Source organism: Taeniopygia guttata, chromosome 3 (genome assembly GCF_048771995.1).
Source record: "Taeniopygia guttata chromosome 3, bTaeGut7.mat, whole genome shotgun sequence".
Lineage (NCBI taxonomy): Eukaryota > Metazoa > Chordata > Aves > Passeriformes > Estrildidae > Taeniopygia > Taeniopygia guttata.
This window is the reverse complement of record NC_133027.1, coordinates 108,581,453-108,607,503: the sequence shown is the minus strand read 5'-3', so window position 1 is coordinate 108,607,503 and position 26,051 is coordinate 108,581,453. Positions and strand designations below refer to the sequence as shown.

Sequence of the window (26,051 nt, the reverse complement as noted above, 5' to 3'; positions counted from 1 at the left end):
CAACGCTAAACACCCTGAGAAGGAGGGAACGGGGGAATAACACTCTTCAAGCAGTCTGCCCTGTAAATCATGACCTCAATATTGTTTGCACTTAAATCCAAAACCAGGAAGACCGTCCTCTTCATATATTTTGTGGGCAGTCAATAACTAACCTCTGGAACCCGGCTGCTTACGAGAGAGCAAATTTCTGAAAGATGGCAATAGGAGGACGTGGGTGCAGGGGGAGGAGGAAGGCGGGGAGGGGGAGAGGAGGGGTATGTATGTCACAGCTTACCTCAGAGCCAGAATTAGAAGCTGGGTAAGAAAAATAAAATCACAGCAGGAAATAATGTGTGGCTTAAAATAGCAACATCAAATGGGAGCTAGAATGGGGAGTGGGTGGCATTTGAGGTTGCTGCTCTGTTCCTCTCTCAATGGCAGGGTGATTAATATGTCTACGCTACTTGTATTTATGTAACAAAGGGCACTAAAGGCCAAAGCTGCATTTTCACCAACACTGCAGGGGAGTCTGAATTTTTTCTTCTCCCCATAGCATTATAAGGGAGGACATGCACTTGTGCTTCCTGCCTCAGAAACTAAAAAATACAATCTTAAAAAAAAATCATGCTTCAGCACTGCACACACAGTTACATTTCCACTGTTTGGCATGGTGGCACAGAGACCTTTAGGGCTTTGAAGGCATTCCTGCTGTGTTTCATGGCTCCCCACAGAAAAAGCCTGTTCCCAGAGAGCACCTGTGAACTTGTTTGGGTTGTCTCTGGCTGGAGGCTGGGCTGTAATAGCAGGCAAGGTACCACTACGTGTTACTACACATTTTCGTGCTCGCTCTCCGTATTCACAGTGAATCATAGATCTCTGAGATGGGTCATGCAGTCCATTTCCTTGCCAGCGCAGGATTGTTCCCAGCCACGTACTTCAAACCCTCACGTTTCTCTTGGGAGACAGTGATTCAGACTGATCACTCTTCTCTTCACGCTTTGTATCCTGAGAACTGCATCAAAGACTTGAAAGCACTCATGTGTTTTGATAAGAAAGGGATGTTGTTCTTGGGATCATCGAGAACTGTTCAACCCACCACATCGCTGTGCACTGATGAGTGGCTGCTGGATGTATCACACTTGTTTTTTGGACTCCTCTGGACTAATCAGCAATGCAGAGGCCTGCACGGAACTTGCAGTGAAAAGTAGGAAAGCATCCCAAAGGGTGCAGGAGGTTTTTGGGTCTCAGCTGGCCACACTCAGCACCTCCCACTCATCTGAAAGGCAATGTGCTGCCAGAATTCCCTTTTCTCAGTGTCTGGTCTCCTCAGAGAGCAAAGGCAAGAGCAAAGACCTCCCTTCATCTCCACACACACACAAGCCGCCCACCGCTCAGTCGCTTCTATCAAAATGCCTGCTTGCAAGTATCTGTTACATGCAAATAACTTAAGACCAAGTTTGTAGTGTGATAAAAACCTGCTGCACGGGCCTGATCCTGATATTCCCTGACATCAGCAAATATCTTTGACATAAACTGGGCCACGCTGCTGTTGGAGGAAGGAGAATCTGGCCCAGATCTAATGCAAATCTTCCCACAGGCAAGCAGAGCAGCACGATTTGTTTAAACATGGCATGCTGGTGGCTGCAGACAGAGATCACTCCCAGCAACTCCATCAACATGAATAATATCCTGCTAGTTAAATCCAGCCATGGTAAATATCTCCACCATGTTTTATCCCTTCAAGCAAATATAGTACCTGCATGGAAGAAATTCCTCAGAATGTTTCCTGTCTGGAGCTGAAGCTTGCCAGGGACTGAATTTCCTGTGAGGCTACAGTTGGGAATGCAAAGCAAAGAAGCTAAGAAGAAAATTAGATGATACATATTTGGACCTGCTTTACAAAGAACCTCCTAAGAAAGCACATTTCCACCCACCCCACCACCCCCACCCCCTCCACCCCCCGGCCCCATTATATAAAATTGAAGCACTTGGATTTTCAAATATAGGCCAGGTTATTTTTCATTAAGCATTCTTATTTTTACCCCACCATCTACTCACTCTCTACTAATTTTTTTCCAGCTGCAATTCTGTGACTTACACATCCTGAAAATGAAAGAGGTTGTTTTTGCCAATAGCAAAGTGCTATGCATCCTTTCAACCATCTGGAAATGGATTTTTTATTCTTCCCCTCTCCCAGCCACACACGCACGTGCACACACACAACCGAGTCTTTGTCTCTTGGAATCATTTCCCACACCAAAGCTGATGGCCATTAAAAGAATTCAATAAAAAAGTTCCACAGGCATTAAGAGGCCGAGAGAGAATAAACAGGGTGACTTCCTGGGCACTCGTTCTCATCCAAACTGCCACCTCATGAGGAAGTGATGAATGCAATAGAGCATATGGTGCAGTTGTTAGAGATTAGGAGGTAGTTTAAGGCTCTTGTGGTTTTGTCCTGGTTCTGCTACAAACCTCCTTTGTCACTAAAAGCAAGTTGCCTACCTGCTTAGTGCCTCAACCCCCGCTAGCTGAAAATAGGGATAGACTTTTTAACTCCTTGTGATGATCAATGTGTCTGTGTTTGTAATGTGAGCTGATCTCCAGAGATGAAAGAAATAATCCAAAGTGAAAATTGCCATGATAACTCTATGCTGAGCCTAATAGAGTCAAGCAGGACACTTTGGGAGCCAGAGATTAGACTTGATCATCCCTTGCCCAGAGGCAAATGTTAAGTGAGCCATGTCACTCTGCTATCCAGATGACTGCAGGTCTGCAGGAGGAAGCAAAGAAGAGCCAGAGCCACACTGACTGGTACAAACATGCTTATGGTGTCCAGCTGAGAATGAGTAACAGCTGCTTGCTCATCATCCTGATTTCTGTCACTGCTGGTGTTTCTGAATGCTGAAGTGTCCCAATGCTGTGACTCAGGGCTGTGAGTCATGGGGCTGTATGTCTCCACCGCATGGAATCACTCACTTGCTCTCTGATGAGATTGCAGAAATCACAGATCATCTTGGGACTCTTACAGTGCTAAGTCTTAAAAATATAGACAGATATTTACAAACAGATCCAGAACAAAGTCATTCTGTCTCAAATACTGTCTACAGGGGATTTGTAGTAAAGCTCAATTTCACATGCACATCCCACCCAATAAATCCAGGAAAAATATAAGTATTTTTTTTCCTTCTGCGGACATCTAATTCCTATATCCCCAAATCTCTAGCTCATCTGGGCTAAACAGGATGCAGTGCAGGTAGTACTCGACCTTTTGCTTCCCCTGCTTTTGCCAGTCATGTTTTTAGACCTGAAATTCTGACACTGTGGTGACACAATGCTTTTTGGCATTGTATCTGCCTGTGCAGGCTCTCCAGCATCCCTGGTGAGGGAGCTTTGATCTAATGGCATTCTCTTAAATTCAGTGATAGGCACTATTTGCACACAGGCCTGCAGTGTGAGCCCTCTCTGAGTTGGCTGTCATGACCTCAGAGGAGACATCAGAAACCCCCAAGGTATCATCAGATCCGTGCTGACAACATAGAGCGCAGGGACAACTTTCTCCTCTACAGACTGCAACACCAACCAGCTGCGCATTCCAGAGCTCACCTCCAGTTCCTATAAATTCTCTGTTGACACAGGTGCAGCTGAAATAGCCACTGCCGGAATCTGTGCTATTGATGATTCTGAGATTGTAGAAAGTCTCTGTCTTTCTGCCCCATTGCCAAAGAAGAAGCCATAATTCATCTGTGCTGGTTTCAAGGTTGTTTATTCTGTTTATCTCTAACATGTTCTGCTGCCCTGCCGCAGCTCTGTCCTGCAGGGCAGCGTGTGGGGCTCTGCCCTCAGTGGGATGTTACAAACATTAAATACCAGAAACTACCTGTGCTATATTTACAATAACGTGCCAATATCTGTCACCTACATTGAACAGTGTGTTCCCAGCCTAAACCAACAGAAAAATGCCAACACCACAGTGAAATATGGAGGGCATAAAGAAGGAGAAAAAGGACAAGACACACCCAATTTCCTCCATCTTGTCCCCTTTGGACTCCTAATCTCGAAACCTAAAATTTTACTTTTGCACCCATGCTATACTTAATTATTACTTATATCAAACACTCAGAGCTTTTAATTCATCCTGTAAGATTGAAAATTCTTTTCCATGGACAGAGATCACAGACAGTGTCTCTGGGGGCTCTGTCCAGGGGGGTTCCTGACCCCCTGCCAGGGTCCCAGACCTTCCAAGGCAGCCAGAGGGAAGCCCTGGATTCCCACAGGCCACCAATTCCTCTTGAGATGAGGGAGCAGGGGCTCACCTCAGCACTGACCTCACTGGCTGGGAACCTCCTGCACTGTCCATCCGTACAGCACCTAATCAGTGAAGCGGAGTCCCCACACTGACAGGAGTGGGATTGCTGATACTCCTCTAGTGGCAGCACAGTTTGTGTTGGCAAAAGAGTGTTTCTGTTGGCATATGCCTCTTCCCAGAATTGATTAAGTCATGCCTGTTTTTGCAAAAATCTTTTCAGCAAGGTGTTTACTGGTGTAAAGATATGTAAAGAATCGCTCTGTTTGCTCACAGCCAGTCTGAATCCTTCCCACAAAAGTAGATAAAAGACTGTATTGGCAGTCTCCCCAGGTGAATTTCTGTGTGCTGGGACAGGGTGAGTGCTCTTATTTTTCTGAACTAATGCAGACAACCAACGACATCCATACTAGGAAAGCAAACACAATGCTCTGAGTACAGGGACTCCCAAGCGATAGGAAGTGACTTCAGCACACCAATTCCTCTATTCCCGTAACTCTCTGTGGGTTTGCCAACAATCCTTATCGTCCTTGCTGAGAAAGGAGAGCTCTGCTAACTGATTTCATCCTCGTTTCCTTGCTGTGGTCAGTCAGTTGCTGCATGCCAGCAACAGCTGGTATGATTGATAGATAAGCACATGTCTTGATGGCTCTGTCTGCTCTAACCACATCCATCCCTGCAACAGTTCTAAAAAGGAGTGAAACAACACACAACAGTTTTGTTACCAGGCCATAGTTTTCTAGAAACACTAATCCAAGCAATATCAACTTTTCCCATCTTTCCTACAAAATACTGTAGATCTCCATCAGCCCCCCCAAAGCAGGACATCCCACAGCCCAACAATCCCTGCAGAGAAATCAGTGCTGGACCAAGAAGATGCAGGCCTGAAGACCCCAAGTTATCAGGCCTCCTGCCATGCCATCTCTAAATGAGGATCCATGCCCGGAGCTGACAGTGTCAGGTCTAACATCACCACCTGAGACTAGCCAAGAAATGTGCAAGACTGGGCTCTTTAAGGACATGAATGCATTTGAAATTTTACCCCATTTTGATTAAAGGCCTCTGCACCTTGAGTTCAGCACTTTTGGATAGCCTGAAGGCATTCTTCAAGTGCAATAGCACATTTAAGTAATAAAATGCCTCAGGGTCACCTCTGCTCCAAGCACATTGCCCTCTTTCAAGCAGCACATCATGGCAGAAGTAATCTCAGGCTGAATTTCTCTTCAGTTTGAGTCACAGAAGTGTCAACAGAGATGGAGTTAGCTCAGTTTATTCAGTGAGGAGAAGATGGACAATTTTATTTTGGCATTTGTCTATTTTTTTCTGTTCTAGTTCCTGGAATCTGGTTTGTAGAAGTGGCCCTTCCCTCGCTGTGAGCTCACGCTTTGAGGTGGGCAGAAACGTTCAAATAGCATCTTTTTTGACCTTTCTGGTACTGAGATGCTTGTTGTTGCTTTTTTTGTAAGTTTCTGAGAAGCTCCCACAAGCCTCTGCCCCCCCCATCTCCTGAACTGCATCTGCAGCATCCAACAACAATCCCTCTGGAGGGCAGCGTGGCTCTCACAGTGACGACACCACACTTAATTTGTTCCAGCCTGTTTCACACTGACATTTTAGCACTGACGTCATCAGCTGCTGAAATTTCACTGCTGCTGCTAAGAATAACAGCCCTCTTCATCCTCCACCTTACACCAAATAATTATTTTAATACTGTAGGGATCTGGGCTTATCTTTTCTGACACAAATCAGGTTCTGGTGGTTAAAAGAAGTAGTAAGAGCAAAGCATTGCAGATGCTTTTACGTTCTGTCAGCCTAGGAGAGAAAAAAAAACCCAACAAAAATAAAAAGTGTATTGCTAAGTTGTAGGAGTGGTATAAAAAATGAGCAGGAAAAGTTCAGACTGATTTGTTTTAAAGCTTCTTTGTCAGACAGTCCAAGGTTGCTGTTATAGCTATTGTGCAGTCCTAGGAATTGCTTAAATAGCCTAGGCTATGGTCAGGCCCAGAAGTCCCATACAATGCTCCTTCCAAATTCTCCAAGGCTTTGTACCTTGAATATTTGCTTATACTGGTGCAGTGTGAGCATAAAGTACTGCCAAATTAGAATTTCCCATTGACTTTGGGGCCTGAACCAAATCCCATCGATTTCTGTGGGAGGATTTCTATTAACTTGAATGGGCATTGAATCAAACCTAAATTGGCAGTGCTCTGCACCCATTTGGCACAGTGTAGTTCTCTGCATAAGGTAGAGAATCAGGTCCAAAGACACTCAGAAATGCTTTAATTAGGAGCATTATTGAGGAAAGCAAGCTTTTCCATCATTAAGTTGATAAACTGAATTTGTTCTATACTTTTAATAGCAAAGAGTCAGATTTTCAAAGACACTTGGTCTAAAGATGAATCTGAATGCTTATGGATTTCCAAGAAATGTTTTAAAGCAAATCAGATGCTGAGAAGCCTTTCAAATCAACAGTTCTCTACACTTATTTATACACTCTCAGAAATCCTAGGAGCTACAAATTGGCCATTCTTTTAGGTTTATAAATCTAGTCAGAAGCTTTGAGATAACCATTACCTGCAGCCAGCAGCCAGGTCTGCTCACCAGTTCCTGGTCAGGCCTGGGCCCTCTCAGGCACAGCGAGCAGCAGCTGCAATAACTGCACCAATGCAGTTACTGCATTGATGCCCCCATTCCTCCCAGAGGGAGAACGGCACTGCTGTTAGGCACAACAAGTCATGCACACTCTCTTCTGGGCAGGGGTGACAAAGGCATCTAAAAGCCAGACAGGTCCTGGAAATGTTCTTTTCAACCCCTGCCGGGGAAGTCAGTGGTTAGCACAGCTTCTGCTCCAGAGGCAGAGCTGAACCTAGACAGACCAGCATCCCGTCAGGGAGCAAATTCTCACCACTGCTTTGTTACTGCTTCCCCATCAACCCTCAGCTCCAGCATCATTTCCTATGTTGCTGCTGACCCTCTCAGGCACCTTCCTCTACTGCTTGATCTTTAGCGCTGCTGTCTTCATTATCTCTGCATCTATAATAGGGGAAGTTTTAGGAGCTGGTATTTCTGATGGATCCTTTGATTACTCAGTTGGAGTTATTTTGTCTGCCTATTATTTTTAATTTGGATTTGAGTGTCTGGCATACTCATTTTCTGGGAAGTACAGGGAGATTGATCATAAGGCATGAGAGAAAGACATCCCTGCTTAAAAATGCTGGAGGAAGCAAGAGAGAGATGAGAGCAGCATCCTCACACTAAGAAGCCTTTTCATGAAATGCTGCCTGGAAAGAGACCCAGACAAAGTTGATGCTAGAGAGGAAAGCAAAGAGAAAGTGAAAGTGGTGTCAAAGCCGAGGCTTGAACACGAAGCACAGAAGCTGGGAATGTGTGCTGGACCCCTGGCAGCCATTCTGGTTCGGCCTGGAGCGGTCAGCAGGGTCAGATGCCGAAGGGCTGACAGGAGCACAACTCTGAGCTGACGTGCCTCTTCCTGCAGACGTCAGGACGGGCTTGGCTGGAAGCCTGAGGGATAGCTGCCGACACCTGATTTCCTCAACCCCCGTGCTAACCTCTTCCTCTCTTCCTCCCCATGACTAATTTCCCTCCACCTCCTCCCATGCACAGCCCCAGATCCTCACCCAGTGCATTTTTATGCACAAAAGGCACTTGTTAAATTGCGCCACCTGCTACTGGAATAAGTACCAGGTAAAGGGATAGGAATGTACTGAGGACCGTGATTCCTACTAACCAGGAAACATAGAAAAAAATGCTCTGCCCTGGCAGGCACAGAAGCAGCTCTCAAACCATCTCCTTCTGATAAGAGCCCTGCTTCTGAATTGCTCTTAGAAAAACACATTTAAGTTGCTAAAGTTGCTCACTATAAACTGTAAGGCCTCAAATATGGTCATGTCTGTGTGGGGAGTCAGCGGGCCAGGGCATACCTGAGCTGGTTCAGCTCTAAGGGGGTGCCATGACTGGAGCCATGCACTGAAAGCAAAGCTGTGCCCAGCAGCTTTCCTGCCTGTGAGTGGGAATGGTGCTGCCCATCCATATTCTGCTTTCTTTTGCTGACATCGACAAAACTGCTCCCAGCTCCTGGCTGTGGTTCTGGTTCTGTTCTGTACCACTTTTACTGTGATGCTGCTGTCTCAGCTTTGAGTCTGAGCTTCCCCAGGGCGAGCACGAGGGGGAATGAGCCTATGGGGTTTTTTGTTGCTTACACGAAAAAGAATTATCTAATTAAAAATCGTTGGAAACCACATGCATTTGCAGAAATGGCTCTGCTTCAGAGGAATCTCTCGAGGCAAATAAGTGAGTAACTCTTCAAGGGTTTATGAAAATAGCCTGTATAGTTACACTCGATGGGATAAAATTACAAGTGTTTTCAATCCTCATACTTCGGGGCATAAGCTGATCCTCAGCTGGGGGCCAGGGAGGAATTTCCTCCCAGAGGATATTATTGTTCTGAGATGTATCTCGTGGGAGAGTCACATCCTCCAGAGGATCTGGCATTAGCCACTGAACAGAAAAAAAAAAAAAAAAAAAAAAAAAAAAAGGAGAGAAAGGAAAAAAAAATTAAAAAACAGGAGCCCGGGGCCCGGGCCGCCCCCGCGGTTGCACAAGAAGCTGTCCCGGTCCCGGCCGGGCTGTCAGGGTCCCCGGTGCTCCGGGAAGGCCGCGGGGCCGCCCCGCTCCTTCTGGGAAGCGCCGTGACTCACCCTCAGCGGGGCCCGCCCCGCCCCCGCGGCCACAGCCAATCACCGCGCTTTAATTTGCATGCGCGCCCGGGGGTCTCTGGGATAGCGGCGGGGGCCGCTCCGGCCGCCCCTCATGTCACCGCCGCATCCTCCGCTCCGTGCGGCCGTGTGCGATTTGGGAACAGGCAGAGGGATCATACCGCGGGAAAACGCTTCTCGCCATTACCTAGGCATGAAGGAACTATGGGAATTCATATAGGATGTGACATGCGCGGTTGGAATTGCCCGGATGACCCTCAGTGGTCTGGGGTGCAGGCTTCAAACCTGTAGCTGTCTAGCGACAGAGTGGTTCAATTCCACCTTTCGGGCGGATCCCATTTTTCCTTTTTTTTGTCCCAGCAGCGCCAAGCCCGACCGTCCTCGGGCACAAACAGCGCTGGCCGCGCTGTCCCCAAGTGTCACCGCACCAGCAGCGCGTTGTGTTTGCTCTTCTTCCACTTCATTCCCGCTGGACTGCTGAAATGGCAGCGTGCCAGGCACAGCCGAAGGACAATTCAGGTTTTAATTGGATTTTTTTTAGCTAAGCAGATCTTTGTTAAACTGTGTCACATGTCCTACAAGGAACAGAAAAGAAGTAAATAACAGAAGTCATTCTCTAGATCTGCTCCATATTGACGATAACCCATCTCCCACCCACGCTGCAACAAAGATGCTTCACTTCAGCAGTAAGCAAGGGTGCTAATAATGTCACCCAGCCCCATGAAAAAGAAAGGTTAGCGTCAAGCTAAAAAACATATTCTTCAAGCAGAAGGCATTTATTTTGTGATATCCTGTTGCAACAGCTCTCCAGTCAATGATTTGTGGAGCCTCTAGTTAGGACGAGACCCCAACCACCCCCACCGCAGGGGACAGTGAGGATTGGAAGGGTATTTTCATATTATCTCCTGGCCCCACAAGTGGGAAGGGCGATTCTGCCTGATGAATTACAGAATAGTGAATTTTAGAATAGCGAGAATTATCAGCTCTCCTGTGTTCCTGGTTGCTTTTTGAGGGGCGCAGTGCCATCCAGAGTTAAGCAGGTAAGCACCCCTGGGGATCTAAGATGGAATGCCTCTGCTTTCTTTACATGGAATGAGTCACTCCAGCTGAAGACCTGGGAGGAGAAGGGAAGGGCACAGAGAACCCTGAGACCCCTGAGTTGGTTGGGGAGGAGCAGCCTTGATGCCAGCAAGGCATGTTGGTCCAGGAATACGTGGTTCTGTTATGGGAAATCTGGGGGGAAAAGCCCCTCTGAAGCTCCCACAGTGTGTGCCAACTTCTCCGTGGCCTTGCAGATGTGCGTGCACAGCTGGGAGTGCCCCGAGTCCCAGATGGCCATCTCTGTGCTCCACAGCACTCTGCCTGCCAGCCAGCCTGCTCTGCCCATAATGAACTTTCTATGTGGAATTTCTCTGTGGCCTCACAAAATTGGTATCTGCTCTGCAATTTGGCTGGAGGGGGTTGTTTTGGGGGTGAGGGGGAGAGTTGGAAAGGCCTTTGCCCAGTAGTGGGCAGCTGAGAATGTTAGCACTCTATGTCAGTTACCAAGCAGAACATAATACGGCTCTTTCATGTGGTGTTTATAACTGAACATGCTGTTTTGTGTCAGCCTGATTTTTTTTTTTTCCTTCCAAGAAGTAGTTTTGGATTAAATTATGACAATTACATTCTTATATTCACACACACACATCCCGGCCAGCTCCCACCCTTGCCCTGCGTGCACACAAACACAAACGGGAATTATGTGCTCTGAGCGTGATTTGAACTCTGCAGCCTGGGATCTGTGCCTGGCATTGAGTTCACTTTTTTTTTCCCTCCACAACAAAAAGGCCACATCTACTCTGTACTCTTTCATTGCCTCGGGAAAAAGTAGGACGGTCAGATTGGTGGTGTGGGTGATTTGTCCCTCACGGAGCTGATGGGCAGGAGACTTTCAGGCAGGAGAGAGGAGGCTGGGGAGCCTTGCCTGGGGAGCTTGTGGTAAGCAGTGTGGGGTTCTTGGTGAGATCCCCTGTGAATCCCTACTCTGAGCTGCTGCACTCCCCCAGTCTGGCTCCCACACCCGGGCAGTGCCTCGGTGGGTGGGTAACACAGGACAGGGAGCAATCCTGCCTTTTTGGGCTGTTCCCTGCAGGGCTGCACCTCTAGCACATGGCTGAATGCAGGGAAACACAGGTGCTCACTGGGACAAGGGACATGGCAAGGCTGCTTTTGCAGCCTTTAGCTGACACAGTGGGTGGGACAAGGCCTTAGGAAAGAGGGCACCCCATATTTCAGTGCTGTTTTTAAACACTGGTTGGAGGAGAACACTAATGTGGAGATCCGTGTAGATGATCTGTCCGTAGGAGGGACATTTTGTACAGTGCCATCCATATCTCCTCTGAGTCAGCTTTGCTTGGAGTCACTATTAGTCAGGCAAAGCTTCCAGTGTTTCAACCCGAATGTCACTTTCTTCCCTGACAAAGGGCCAAATAAAGTGGAGCCAAAGCCCTCACCACTGGTTAGAAGGCAATCCAGGGGTTACTCAGAGCCAAAATGCACGAGAGCCTGGCTTCTTAGTCAAACGTAATCTGCCTCCTGTTGTTTTCCCCACGGAGTCACAGCACGGTGAGGAGGATGTGCTGGTGACAGATGGCTGACGCGACTTGCTAAGCCTACGGGTGACTGGGCTGTGACTCAGCAAGTGTTTGGTTACAGGAGACTGGGAGCATGTGCTTTTGTACTGGTAACAGTGGTCTTAGCTGGATCTCCTCCTGGGAGGATCAGGCATGGGCTGTCGTGCCTCTGACTGCCATCTTCCATGGGAGGAAAGCAGGCACACGTGGCCTATTAGAACAGAAAGTCAGGCTCCTAAATTACTGTTTACACTTGCAGTGGATAATGTTTGAGTGTGTATTAATATATGACCTGCCAGTGATGTCCTAGTGGCCTTCAGAAAGGAAACATCCTGGCCTAAATTCCCATCTTGCTCAGGGAGTAGAACTCGGAATTGCAGTTGAGTCACTAGAGGGGGACAAAGACCTAGCCAGGGTATGCATCCCTCTGCCATCTCCCCCAGCTGCAGCTGTGGGATCAGATACCTTGGAGAGGCAGCTGCAGAGGTGGCCCTGGTCCTTCTCATGTTTGACGGTGCCCAGTTGCAGGAACAGTTTTCCGGAGGCTGAGCATGCAGGTGAGGACCAGCAATGCTTTGTGGAAGTGAAGCCACTCCTTTTCCCCCAGAAGCATGATGCCACATGTATGTGCATGAGTAGGATCGGCAGCCTTTATGTTGGCTCTTCCAGCATTTCTCCCTACCTAGAGCCAGCTGGTCCATAGATGGCCTGGGCTTTCAAAGGCTACATTCCAGCCACTGCACAGCACCAGGCCAGAGGACACAGATAACAATGAATTGTTACAGGCACATGCCATTTTTCTCCTCTCTCCTCTTTCATGAATGGAGGCGAGCTGAATTCTCAGGTCTGGATAGGTGCCAGGTGTTATTGTTGTCTCTGGGAGTTAAAGACGTCATGGAAATATTGGAGGACTCGAGCAGAGCGTACCTGTGCGCATCCCACACGCGCACAGAGAGCCCGAGCGGCCGTGCCAAACAACAGGGCACTGCTGGCAAGTGACATATTGACCTGGAGTGCTTCACAGCTATCCCACACACTGTCCTGGGGACATGGAGACTGTAATGACACACAAATGGCTCTGATACGCAGCCCTCAGCCCAGCCAGGCTGTGTGTGCAACCAAGACACTCCTGTTTTCTCCCCTCCAGCATACTTCCCTGACCAAATCCAGGACTAAGCCGTTTGGCTCTGATTGAAGCTGGTCAGAACATGTTTTTCTTTTCTTCTCTTTTCCCCTCCTTCACCCTTTGGAAAATTTTGACATTTCAGCAAAGGGCTGAAAACCCAAACCCTGAATATTTTCCATTGGAAAACGCTGGGGGAAAGGGAGAGGAATAATCCCCAAACTGCCAACAATCAAATCTCTTTTGCTTTTAAGGCTTTTGGGTTTATGCAAGGGAGCATATTTGGAGGTCAGTGAACACTTTTTATGAAAGTATCTGTTCTCTTAAAACCAAATTTTTCACTAGAAGTGTTCCAACTGGCATAATTTTTACTGGTGATGGTTTGGACACTCTCTACATCTAAGTTTGGAAAGGACCCGAAGAAAATTTAATTCATTTTATTGGAATATAAGGCACAAATGACACTTCCACAGCACAGTTAATGCTGAGAATTTGTATTCTCAATATCATGAGACTATACCCGGGTATTCTTTATTTTTAAAGAGTGCTGTTCACATGAACATCTCAAGCAAGTTTGGAACCTGGTCTCTGGAAACACCATGCTCTCAGAGCTCCAGATAACTTGCCTCAGACCTCAGAGCACATTCCTGAAGGGAACCTACCTTTCACAAGGTCACATCAAAGGCTGTGAAGGAAACAATATGCACTGAAAGGTGTGTTACCTATCCCTTGAGTAACTGATAGCACAGAACACTTACAAAGCTTTTTGTTCTGATGTCTTCAGCTGTCTTACATTTCTGTTTGAATTGTAATGTAGACCTGAAACATGTTTCATCCTGATTTTGCATATTATTCTGCTTTCCTGTAAGTTAAAAATAAAAAAGAAAAGAGACAATGTTAGCATAACAGAACACACATATTGGTAGGAGATGAATTATGTCCTAAAACCTTCACTAAATGTGGCTAATAGCAGGTTAGAGTTTATAAAAGGAAAGATCTTAAAATGGGCACACACTGGTCATAAATAAATTGAGGCTGCAAACTTGCAGAAACTTTCAAAACAGCAGCAGAGTGAAGTTCAGGATAACCTCCAAAGAAAAGCAATAGGAATAAAAAAGCTCAACTGTTTGAAGACAAGTCGTTATCAGTTGTGGGAAATCATGACAGCAAAGGAATAGATTCAATCACACAGACAACCTTTTTAATTTGTCATGCCCCTTACCCCATTATTTGCCTTGCTGAAGCTTTTCAGTTACTATTTACATTCTCTCTGGTATGATTTAGCAATTGCACTGCTGAACTTCATTCTGATTTAATACAGCTCCCTGTCTCCTGTCACTCCCAGTTTTTTTCTGAACTAACCACCTGTGTTTGAAGTCAGTTAGCACCAAAAAACGGGCATATTGGACTTCATCAAATCCCTGGTTTTTATTATTTTCAGTTTAGGAACATGTCATTTAATTGTTAAAGCTCATAGAGTGATGGGTTTAGAAAGATAATGATGCAAAAGCTGTTTTAGACCTCACCCTTGTTGGTTGGGGACAACTAAATTGCATGTTGATAAAAGGAACTGGTACTCAATGTCTCTGATAACTTAGTGGCAAGAAATAGAGGACTTGCATTGGTGCTGCACATGCTCTGTCGTAATTTTTCAAGATAAGTAGGTAACTTTTCACTTAAAGAACCTTACTCTTGAATTAATAAAGTCAAAAGATCGAGAGTTTTAACTCCTGGCTTTGGAAACACAACTGCATGCAAGAAGCCATGGCAGAATCCTGAGGAAGTGCCATCTGGAGCTGCAGAGCTGTAACTAACCATTGGAAAGCTACACACACATAGCTGAGATGTAGCTATGAGCTGTCCTTGCTCCCATCAGTACTACAGGGGCAGATGCAGAAACAAGGAGATCCCAAGTAAGAAGATAAAGAGTCAAATGAATCACCCTGTCACTGTGTGAAATGTAATGACTGGGAGAGCAAACAGATTAAGCCAGGGCTCATGACTGTTAACATTCACAGAAACATGTTCCACAAATTCTGTTTTCAGAGAAAAATTGGATTCTAGCTTCCTTCTGGTAATTTAAAGAGGCAACAATCTGTTCATATGACCTTCAGATTGGGCTGGTACAGTGACTGAATCCTACAATAAAAACTGAAGAATAGCCTTTTGGGGCTGAGCAGTGGTCCTCCCCACCCAGCACTCTGCTCCCAACTAGGGCAAGGTCCAAAGAGCACACACCCCTAGACATTTCCCATCTATTTTCTCACCATTCACCTCTGTTGGATCAGGATGTTCCATTACACATTTTGCCTGTTCAATTTAGTGTCACTTTATGGACCCGTTGCCTGCAAATTTGTCTAATCCCATTTTGAGCCCACTGATGCTCTGCAGCCTTCTGGGTCAGCAACTTCCAGAAGTTCTCTACCATTAATGTCATGTAATTTCTTTAAATTGTTTTAAACTCATCTCCTACTGGTTTCATTGAGTGCTTCCTGTTCTGCTGTTGATGGATTTGGCTACTAATGGCTCTGTGTTCATCTCAGCCACTCTGATTTCGTGAATCCAGTCCTTAGCCACCAGAAAAAAATAGGGAAGCATTGCAATACTGGCTCATCTCACTTCAGTCCCTGACACTTGCTGACCTGCACAGAGTGGTTTTGTGCCTGGAGCACTCTGGCTATTACCAAACTCAGGGGAGAAAAATGATGGCAAAGCAAATGGAGTGCAACTTCCTCCCAGGGCTGTGCTCCCCCGCAGCTGCTCCCCGGTGACGCAACAGGTCCCCTTTGCGGTTAAGAGCTGGATGCTGATGGCCCCATCCTTCTCCTGGGGCTCTGCAGTTCCGGGCCCAGCAGGGGGCTGCAAAGCAGCAAGCAGCATTTCAGGGAGGGTAGGCTGGCAGCCCTGGCGGGGGTGTCCGGGGCATCTTCCAAAGTGGCTTTAATTAATGAGCACATGTGCAGTGAGGAGAGTTACAGCATCCCACTCAAATTGTTGACTTGGAGCCGCTTCTGGAGACAGCCGTATTCTGCTCATTAGGAAAGAGCTTTTTTGCAATGCCCTTGGATTGGACAGCTCTTGGATTGCACCACGAGATCAAGTCCACGTACGGGCTGCCTGCCTTTCGGCTGCCAGCTCCAAGAGGGTTGTTTTTCTTGTCTTCTCATTCTCAAGGAGTGCTCAGCCAGATGGCCTGTTTTCGAATGCACTGTGCGTTGGTTGGATGTGTGTTTGGAGAGTCTGCCAGCTTCATGAGAAGGAAGAAAGAGCAAAAGAAAGGGAAAAAAGCACCATTTGGTATCTATCTCTGGGACCCAGCCAGAGTTGAGGCTCTGTTTGAAGAAGGGGGGAGTCTTAAGAAGGAAACTCTAGACAAAATTGAAAGCTGGAAAAACTTTCAAGCTTGACAGACTGGGAGACTGAAGTTCTGTACAACATCCATCCACTACCTGGCTCCATTGCAAACGTGTAGCAGACTTCCTCAAAAACAACAGTAAGAGCAAGTACAAGCACCAAGGGTCTGTCTCTGCTCTTCCAGTGTACCTCACCTGCAGGCTGGGATGCGGGGAGGTGACCCAGCCAGCTGCCCACCAAGGCTGGGTGATGCTGCCAGTGGGTTTTGGGGATTTTGCTCTCCATTCACCCAAACCAGAAATTACAGCACGCAGCCTGAACACATCAGCTCAGGAAGAGGAATGCAATGGAGTAGTACAAAACATCCATCACCATGGCCCAACACTTGAAGAAGCTAACCTTAGTTAGTAAGTTAAGCCAGGCCAGTGTCATTTTCGTGCACCCTCTTACGTTCATTTCTCAGAAACACCTTCTGTTGGTTTGGTGCAGAAAATAAATACAGGCCAAACCAGAGCAAAGGCTTTTTCCAGCACTTATTGGCAAATAATTTGAACCTGACAAGAAAAATCTGTTGTTGAAGGAAAGGGGGAAGTTTTGAAGTTTGGGTGGATTGTGCTTGGCTTTGTTTTCTTAACTAGATGTCATGTTGTGGTAACCACATATTGTTCCAAGCAGCAGGAGGAGGTCTTGCTGAGCAGAGCTGGAGAAAGCCACATTTGTAGCCATTCCCACTGGCTGACACGCCACTGTGTGTTACAAGCAGGCTTGTCTGCTTGCTCACTGAAACCATGGCACAAAGAAGATGGTGGCAGGAGCACGTGTGTCTGTGCAGGTGGGTGTGGTAGCTGCAAACCTCCCTTCTCCACTGATTGCACCAAATTATTTTCATTGAAGTGATCGGAATTCATGCCCTGGGTGGGCAGTGTGCCCCTGGCAACGCCAGCTGGGCACTGTGTTGGAGACACTGTGCTGACAGCCAGGGCAAAAGGGCTCTTCTCACATGCAGGGAAACGTCCTCAGCTGTTGGCAAAACAATGTCTCTGACCTAGAGGTGCAGATGCCATCCTAGAAGGGAAGAAGGTTTAGCTGCCTCAAGACAGTGATTGCATCACACATTGTTGCATGGGTAGGAAGGCTCCACAAAGAGATTGCTTCCCTTCCTACTCCAACTGTACTCAATTTTGGTAAATAGTCCTGGCATTAAAAAACAGGCTGCAGGACCTATCTTCACAGTCGAGATCATCACAAGAGAATGGATTTTCTGTGTGACAGAAAACAAGATGCAAAAGTCTAACAGTAAATTCAGCCATTCCATCCAGGGTTTTCAAGGGGTCATTACACCACTCTGGCAATTGCCTGATTGTTACCAATGCTGTGTTATAGAGCCGATAAAAGAATTGCACCGAAAATTCAAGGGACTAGGAGTCACTGGGTTGGGCTTTACCACAGTTAGGCTAGTTGGCTAGTTATTGCATCTCTTGGCAAATGGAAATAATGATCACCACAAGATTCACATGAGTATTGTTGGAAGGAGGTAGCTCCCAAACAAAGGTCATCAGTGCACTTTGGGTGGGAGATCAGCCAGAAAAAACATCCAGCCATACACTCACCCAAGCTGCACTGGCTGTGTCAAACACAAACAGCAGCCTCTGCATTTTTCACATATGCTAGTTTTCCCCTGCTTTATTTCATTGCTCTAGTGCTGCCTGACTCGTGGACCTCTGCATCTCCACCATACTGCCCAACATGGCATGAGTTGACAGGCCAGTCTGAAAAACAATTCCCTTTAGGTTTTCTGGGCTAAGGTACCATTACATACCTAGCATTGTCCAAGATGGGGAAGCTAGAAGTATTGCCCAAACGTGAGATTTTGGAAATTTGTCTACTGTACAGAGAGATGAGGTCTGCCTTTTGGCACCAGTCCTGGCTGCTCTGCCACCAGCCTTTGTGTATAACTTTTTTAGCCACTCCGTACGTGGATGGGAGATATCCAACAGAGGAACCAGAGGTTCAGAAAGTCTCCCCTCCAGCTAGGGAGAGGTCAGTACGTGGCATAAGTACATGGCATAAGTAACATTGCACTCTCCATTATGAACAAGAGTCTTGAGTGTGGTTGCACTCACGTTCAGCAGCACCCACTGAGGGACTGCAGAGGATGGCTCCAATTTTGCATCTGAGCAGCTCATTTAGGCAACATCCTCCTTCAACAGCTCAAGGTTTTCAAAAGGAATGAAGACCTCAACCCAGTTAAAAAGTGGCAACATCTCCCTCACTTTGCACCCAGAAGCTCTCAGAGCATATTCTTCATTAGGAAAAGCATATTTCTAGCAAGAAGAGATGCTGATGAGCACACACAGCTTCCATTTCACAGCTGTGGGGGGAAAATCGCTGTGCTACAACTCCAAACAACAGGAGATGAGATGATGGGCACAGGCAGAGCTGAAGATCAGTAGCAAGGATGTGATGATTGAAACTGAAGACGTGGTTTAAAGCCTAGGTCTACACAAAGTGGACAGTGCCTGAGATCCATGCTGCTTAGGCTGACAAGCCTACACAGGCTTGGAGTACATGGAGTACATGGAGTGAATCCCATTCTCTCACAGTGTCTCACTCACATTCATTCTCTCAGTCCATGAGCTTCCCGTGGTTTTATTGGTGGTCCATATCTTCTGTAGACCATGTGTTTGACATTACTGGGGAATGCAGAGGTTAAAAAGATTGGAACTCCTTTTGGAGTTGTGGGAAGGAAAAACTTTAGAGAATGACTTACAGTTAGAAGTAGCTCATCATTCAAGTGCAGAGACCCATTTGACTCATAGCTGGAGTTGGATGTAAGGACAAGGATGGTTACATTAAAAATTCCCAGTGCAAGGTAAAACAGAAAGGAAAATAACAGAGCACACATTTAAGAAGTTGAATTTTAAGACACAAATTCAATTCACTACCATGCTGACTAACTTTTAAACTATGACTACACAGTAGTTCACAAGCCTGTTTTCAAAAAGGGACTGCACATGCACACACATACAGGTAAATATAATATATGCAGCTCTTATTCATACGTGATTTCTTGGCAGGCATCTTACCATGAATTTAGCAAGGCTTCAGGCTGTCTACTACAACATTCTTGTATTCAAGTTTGGATGTTATGGTCTGGGTGGGTGGACTAACAGACAGTAAAAAACTCATTTAGATAGTGGGACTTGGAGAGGAGCAAATAGATGTCATGCCCTGCTTGGAGGCTGGTAACAGTCTGGGAACTGTAGGTCTCTCATGGAGCCTGTCCTGTTTAAACATCTTGAGCAGTTTTCTAGATGAGACCATGGAGTCTCATCAAGCCTGGAGACAACATCAAAGTATTAGAGGGCAGTTGATATGATTGAGTGCAGAGCTGCCATTCAGAGGGCCCTGGACAGGCTGGAGGAGTGGGCTGAGAGGGACCTTATGAAATTCAACAAGGATAAATGCAAAATCCTGCACTGGGAAGGGAGAGCCCCTGCAGCAGTACAAGCTAAGACTGATGGGGAGAGGAGCAGCTCTCCAGAAAAGGATCTGGTATCCAGGCAGAGAGCAGGCTGGGCGTGAGCCAGGAGTGTGCCTTGGCAGCAAAAGAAGCCAAAGGCTGACCAGCCACGAGGGTGACGGATGTGTTTATCCAGCTTCTCTAGGTACTCAGATGGCACTGGAATACCAGACCCAGATTTGGATCCCCAATGCAAGGAAAACATGGACACACTGGAGCCAGTTCAGCAGACTCCACCAAGAGGTTTGAGGGCAAGAGCCCTTTGAGGGGAGGCTGAGGGAACTGGGCTTGTTTGGCCTCAGAAGAGATGATTTTTTGGAGACAACCTGTCAGCAGCCTGACAGCTTCTCCAAGGGAATTATTAAGAAGATGGAGCCAGGCTTCTCACCAGAGGGCATGGTGGGAGATGAGAGACAATGGACCCTAACTAAAATGGAAGATGTTTAGGCTGACTTTGAGGAAAGGCATTTTCACCATGAGAATAGCCAAATGCTGCCCAAGGAGGTTGTGCAGCCACTATCCTTGAAGGCTTTCAAAACCCAACTGTCAAAAGCCCTGAGCAACCTATCCTCATCCTTTTTTGAACTTCTCCTTCTTTGAACCAGAGGTTAATCTGAAGACCTCCCAAAGTCCCATCCAACCAGAGGAATCTGAGTATTTGTAAAGTATTTTGTAAGGTATTTGGGAGCCTGAGCATTATCCACTTAAGGAGCAGACACAATACCATGTGAGCTGATTGGCCAATCAGTCTGCAAGCAGAAACCACTCAAAAGCCACAGTTAATTTGTAAACTACTCAAACAAAAGTCATAGAATTTGCAAAAAGCTTTGTTTGCATAAAACAATTGACTGAAAGTTTTTAGACCAACAAGTAGTTGAGCAAAAGTCTGTCTGTTCTTCACAGCCTGAGAAAAAATGCAATTTCAGTGAATTTATGACCCAGTTAAACACCAGTTTTTCTTAATGCCCAGTAACCAGTCAGGGATTGAAAACTCTGTTTTCTCTTTGAAGGCTGTCTTCCATATATGAAAAAGAATAAGAATGCCAAATACCAAAGCAGCTAGAAACATTTCTTAGATTATTACTGTGGCATCTTCCAACAGAAAACTCAGATTGCTTCACTGCTGTTAATTAATTAAGCCTAGAAACACTTATGCCAGGAAGTTTGATATCACCACCCCTTTTTACAGATGGGGGGAAAACAAGATATTCATTAAAACAAGATATTCATTCAGGCCTACTCAGTGAATGAGGGGCAGAACCAGAAATAAAACCTGGGAATCCTGGCTCAGAGTCTCCTCTTATAATCTCTAAACAAAGCTTCTTTCCTGAAAAATTCTATCTAAGCTCTTCATAGAATAATTAGAGCCAATTTATTTCTTCACTCGTTAACAATGAAATCTGACAGGCTTTGTACTCAGGATGCTGAAGCTCAGTTAGGGGAGCAAGACTCTTCTCCATGAGGGGAGGCCTGGAATGTCAGTCTTTAGGTGGCTTAGCAGAGGCACAGTTCCAGCTGCCAGGTACTTGAACTCCTGCCTAAATCCCTGTGACAAAGCTTTAGGGAAGAACTGGAATGTAAATGTTATCTACCATAAGTGTTAGGGAAGGATTAGACCAATAGCAGCTGTTATTGCAATGATAAAACTTTGCCCTCAGTGGCATTTAAAAAGTATGAAAGAACATGTACCCACCGTGGTATTAGGTAGGTTTCTCTTTTTCTTTTGTTTCATGTTCCTATTTTTCAAGTGAGCAGACTGAAAAAGCTTGAGACACAGAGAGATTTATGGCAATACTTCAGATGTGCCCCTCAATTCTACCTTCTTCAATTCCATCAGATCTGGAGGACATAAAGTTCCTCAGGGCTTACAGCTCACTTGCAGTTCACTAGCAGTGACTTGCAGTACCTTGGGATGTACAGTAAGGTCATGAGTCATGGACTTCTCCACCTCCCCTACCCAGGGCAAATGGCTCACCATCCTCTCTGTCATCACTCTCAAGGTTTCCCCAGAGTCAAGAAACTGACACATGAAGAGCTACAGAAGTGCTGACCATCCAATATTCTGAAACTCTGAAGGTTGCTCAGCACCTCTTAACCACAGGCCACACTACATTTGAAGCTAGAGTATCCCATACTAGGAGGTACATCTAAGCATGTGCCCTACTTGCTCAGCATCACATGAAGGAGGCTCTGGTAGAGAAGGACAGACTCAAGATTTCCACATTAAAAAAACTGTACTTTTGCTGCTTTGATGTATTTTCCTTCTACAAAGCAAACCAAGAAAGAATGTTCTCACAGAGCTTCACGGGAAATTCTGCAGGCCCTCTGCCTTGGTCTCTTCAGCTTTTGGCAGAGCAGAGTTGAGGGCACTAATCATAATTCCAGACACCAGAAGAGGTGAGGGAGGGACCATCTTTTGCAAGAAATCCTTGTGGAGTGGGAAAGTTCATCTTCCCTATTTCTTCAGTGTCATCTGCCCCATCTCTCCCAAGGCTCCAAGCTCAGGTCCAGTAGGTGGCATGTTGGAATGGACTTTGATCATCTGGAAATGATCCTACAGGGATGAAAAGGTTCCAGCCAAGGTCTGGGGAGTGTGAGGAGGGTGAAAGCAGGGAACAGAGAGAAGGAAAAAACACAGAAGAGCACTTATGTCTATCAAAGCAAAACTAAAAGATCTGGGGAGCAATGGAGGTTGGTGTTGGCTAAAGATCAAAGCCTGAAGGTGGCTGTGACTTTCTAATCTTCTAGCTGAAAGTAGCAGAGGCTTTTTTCTTGCAATAGTGATGGCACTGAGAGCTGCTTGCAAAAGTCCAAAACCTCAGGAAGAGAGACACGAGGATGTGAGCTTTCCCATCAGTGGATTTTTGTTTGGAGGGGACAAGATTAGTGGTATTTGAGTAACATATAGCAGGGAAGAGAGCTGAGGGTGCAGTACTCAGTGGCTTCAGGAAGACTGAGAGCAAACAAAGCACAATTGCTTATCTGTTTGGAGCAGGCTGCAGGATAGGGAAAGGGCTATTTCTCCACCAGCTGTGTGTTCAGTGGAAGCATGAGCTGGCAAGAAAGGAGAGTTTAGCTGAAGCTTAGAACATGAAATTGAACAAGTGGCTTTCTAATGAAAAGCTAAAGGGGAGATTCCTCAGGCTGCATCATTGCAGCAAATGATGGCAAGCCAAGGAGAGGGCAACCAGGTTAATTTGAAATCTAGAGCGACTTGATACTCTGCTGAGCTAAAAATTTTGTATTTGTTACATAGATACAGTTTTCTTGTGGGCATCTACCTTTTTTAAATGTGGATGAGAATTGTTGAGGACACTCTGGAGAGAGGACATCCTTCTACAGTGTTGAACTTGGCCCAGAAGTCACACCAGCCTCCTGCCCCAGCATGTCAATCACTAACCACAGGGCCTGGTAATTAAGATTGTGACTGAGAGGTTAGAAAGCACTAAATACAGTAACTAGCACCAGTTGAAGCAGACATTTGAACTTCTTGGGATGATACACATCCCCTCCTTTCAGGAGGTCCACAGTTCAGGAGTTGATGTATAATAATGCCTCTCAAGAATTTCTTGCATATGAAGAGATTCTGGCAATGTGCTGGAAACAAGTAAAGGAGCTGAGCTAACCCAAGAGGAGTTGCTTTTTATGTCCCTTTCCATCCTGAGACATGGGAACATTTTTACAAGTTAGCATGCTGGTGTCTCCATGTGGCACAGGTGGGATCAATGGCAGATGGCACAGAGGCCTGTCCAGGAAAAGGACTAACAAAGCATGAAAATGCCTTCCATGGCCAGTGGAGCTGTAGGAAAAGAGACCTCTGCAGCTGTCCACGTTAACAACTCACAAATAATACAACCAACCAATAGGAAGGTTATTGTAAATGCATCAGGCACATATTATTCAACCATCTGAAAAGCAGCTTGACTAATGAAAAGGTTATTTGTGAATAATTCCAGAAGGATGATAACATATTGGAAAAAAAGTACAGAGAACTGATACTGGTCTGATTAAGAAACTAGAAAGCATGCATTAGCATGAAAACTCCAGGAGCTCAGTCTGCTCAAACAGAGATCATGTGAAGGCTTGACTTGATCACAATCTCTCAATGCTGACAAAAAATCAGAGGTTTGATAACTGAAACTGAATGAATTCTGACTAGGAAAAAACCCTGATTTTTAGAAGTGAGAGTAATTAATCAGTTTACATAAAGCTTCTGGTAGATCTCTCCATTCATTAGCAAAATTGAAAAAAACCCAAACAACAATTCCCCTGAAAGTTACTCTGTATTTCCAAGGAAAAGCAATTCAGTATGATAGTGCAGCTTATGCTATGCAGGAGCTCAGACTAATGATACCACTTCCTACTTTGCAATCTCTAAACCAACGAGCAAGTTACTGAAAACTGACAGCAGAATTGTGTGTGTAGGCTCATTGCATGATTTAGGTTGGAAGAGACCTCAAAGAAGGTAAGCTGCTGAGCAGACAGCTACGCCATTTGCCAATGTTATTCAGCAGGCTTTAATTATGATGTTTGCAATGACTGAGGAGATCAATGGAAAGACTCCTAGTGACAACATCAACCTCAGTAAAGCAATATCTACAAGATATACCTTCACTCCCTTTGTTCTTCAAGGAGAAAAATCCTCTTTACAGATGCCTTTTGCCCTTTGCCACACCTGTCTTTGTCTGTCCTCCACCAGTGAAAGGGACTTAGCACTAACTCAAGCAGGATTTGTGAAGTTTAACTCACTAATGATTTCACAGTACTTCAGGAGTTTCATCTGGTAGATTCAGTCTATTCCTGTGTGATTCTGCTCACTTATTCTTTTAGACAAATGGGGGCAGACACTTGCCTTCTTGTATCTGGCAACAACTGCAATAACAGCTTCAAGAACAGATTTTGGCAGAGAATTAAAAAAAAAATTAAGTGTCCTGACTTTAAAGGCTAGAACAAGGATTAGAAAAGGCTGCTTGATCTGGTAATTCACAGGGAGATAGAAAGTTCCTTCAGTGATGATGTGTGTGTCATTCGTTGTATAGAGTCACTGCCTGAAACATTCCCAGTTCCATGTAGCTAAAAAAAAATGCAATGCTGCTCTTCTTGTGACCAAATGTGAAGTCACTCTTTGAATCATGGGATAATGTCATAAGGGTTTGGTCTGACTCGTTTTAAGAGAGAAGATTTTCAAACCAGTGAACGAGGCAATTCAGCATGTCAGTTCAGTCTCCATCCTGTCAGTGGATTTCACATCTAAAATCATAACAAAAGCTGCTAGAAGGGAAACAGGCCCACTGCTCAGCTGCCTTTCTTTGTGTATCTACTTGAAGCCCATCTTGCAGAGAGCTCTTAGCCTCTAGACTAAACACTACTTGGAGCTGAAATAAATATGAATGAGCAATGGTTAGGACACTCAAGTCTGTTGGTAGTGTGGTAGTGTACTGGAAGAGAAGAGAGAGTGAAGAGACAGAAGTCCATCTGCGTGCATTCCTTTGACAGGGGGTTGCTTTGCTGAAGTATAATCTCTCCTTTGCAACCATAAGAAGATAAAAGTGTCCTTATCTCAGAGCTGACAAACAGGGAAATGTAACTGTCCTTACCTCTGAGCTGCCAAGAGTGGCAGAGAAAATTAACCATGTGAGACCACAGAGGAGGACTGCCTGATGTAAGGCACTTAACTGGAAGACCTAAACCTCAGTTTTCTTGACAGCCTACTGCTAATGGAAGGATATTTCACCTGTTCTCTGAAGTAGCACATTACCCTAGCTGACTACAGCAGTGGATGGGAATTTAAATACCTATGGTTGGATGGTATCAGGTTAAGACCTCAGCCCAACCTCTTTATACTTTGCTTTAGCTAAAACTTCCTCCACAGAACTCATTAAAATCAGTGGGAAACCTCTCAAGGATGCCAGCGAGCTCAGCACAAAGCCATGCTGCTGAAGATCCAGGCCTTGGTGCTTACAGCTTTGTTTTGGGAGTTTTAGTCTATATTTTCAAAACAGTTCAGCTGCTGGTACCAAAGGAATGCCAGGACTATTTCGTTCCTTCTGACTGGGAATGGATGTCATGTCATGGGGGAGAGTCAGAGGCTGGGGAGGTGACAGTGCACTCAGAGTCCTGAGTGCAAGTGCAGTTGAAAATGGTCTCTATGTGTGTGCTGTCCCACTGTCTTGGCTTTCTGGATAGCCATAGTCATACTGGAAAATTATTAACATTTTCTGGAGAATCCCAGCTACTCCAACATAATTTCTGTTGATCAGTCAGTGAGTTGCAGGCTCCTTCTGGAACAGAGACAACCACACAGGAAGCAATGTCAATGAATACAGCAGAGCAGGCAGCTACTCCATCCTCCCTTTTAACCAGAGAGACTGCAGCAGAGTTATGGAAACCCTGTGATCCTGGATCACAGGATGCTCAG

The 26,051-nt window shown here is 45.7% G+C and overlaps 1 non-coding gene across 1 annotated transcript; it reads left to right on the top strand.

The window, feature by feature from the left end:
* The first annotated feature begins 9,262 nt into the window (after positions 1-9,262).
* Positions 9,263-9,349, top strand: TRNASTOP-UCA (transfer RNA opal suppressor (anticodon UCA)). Its single transcript has one exon. It is a non-coding gene; the product is annotated as a tRNA-Sec (tRNA).
* The last annotated feature ends 16,702 nt before the right edge of the window (positions 9,350-26,051 follow it).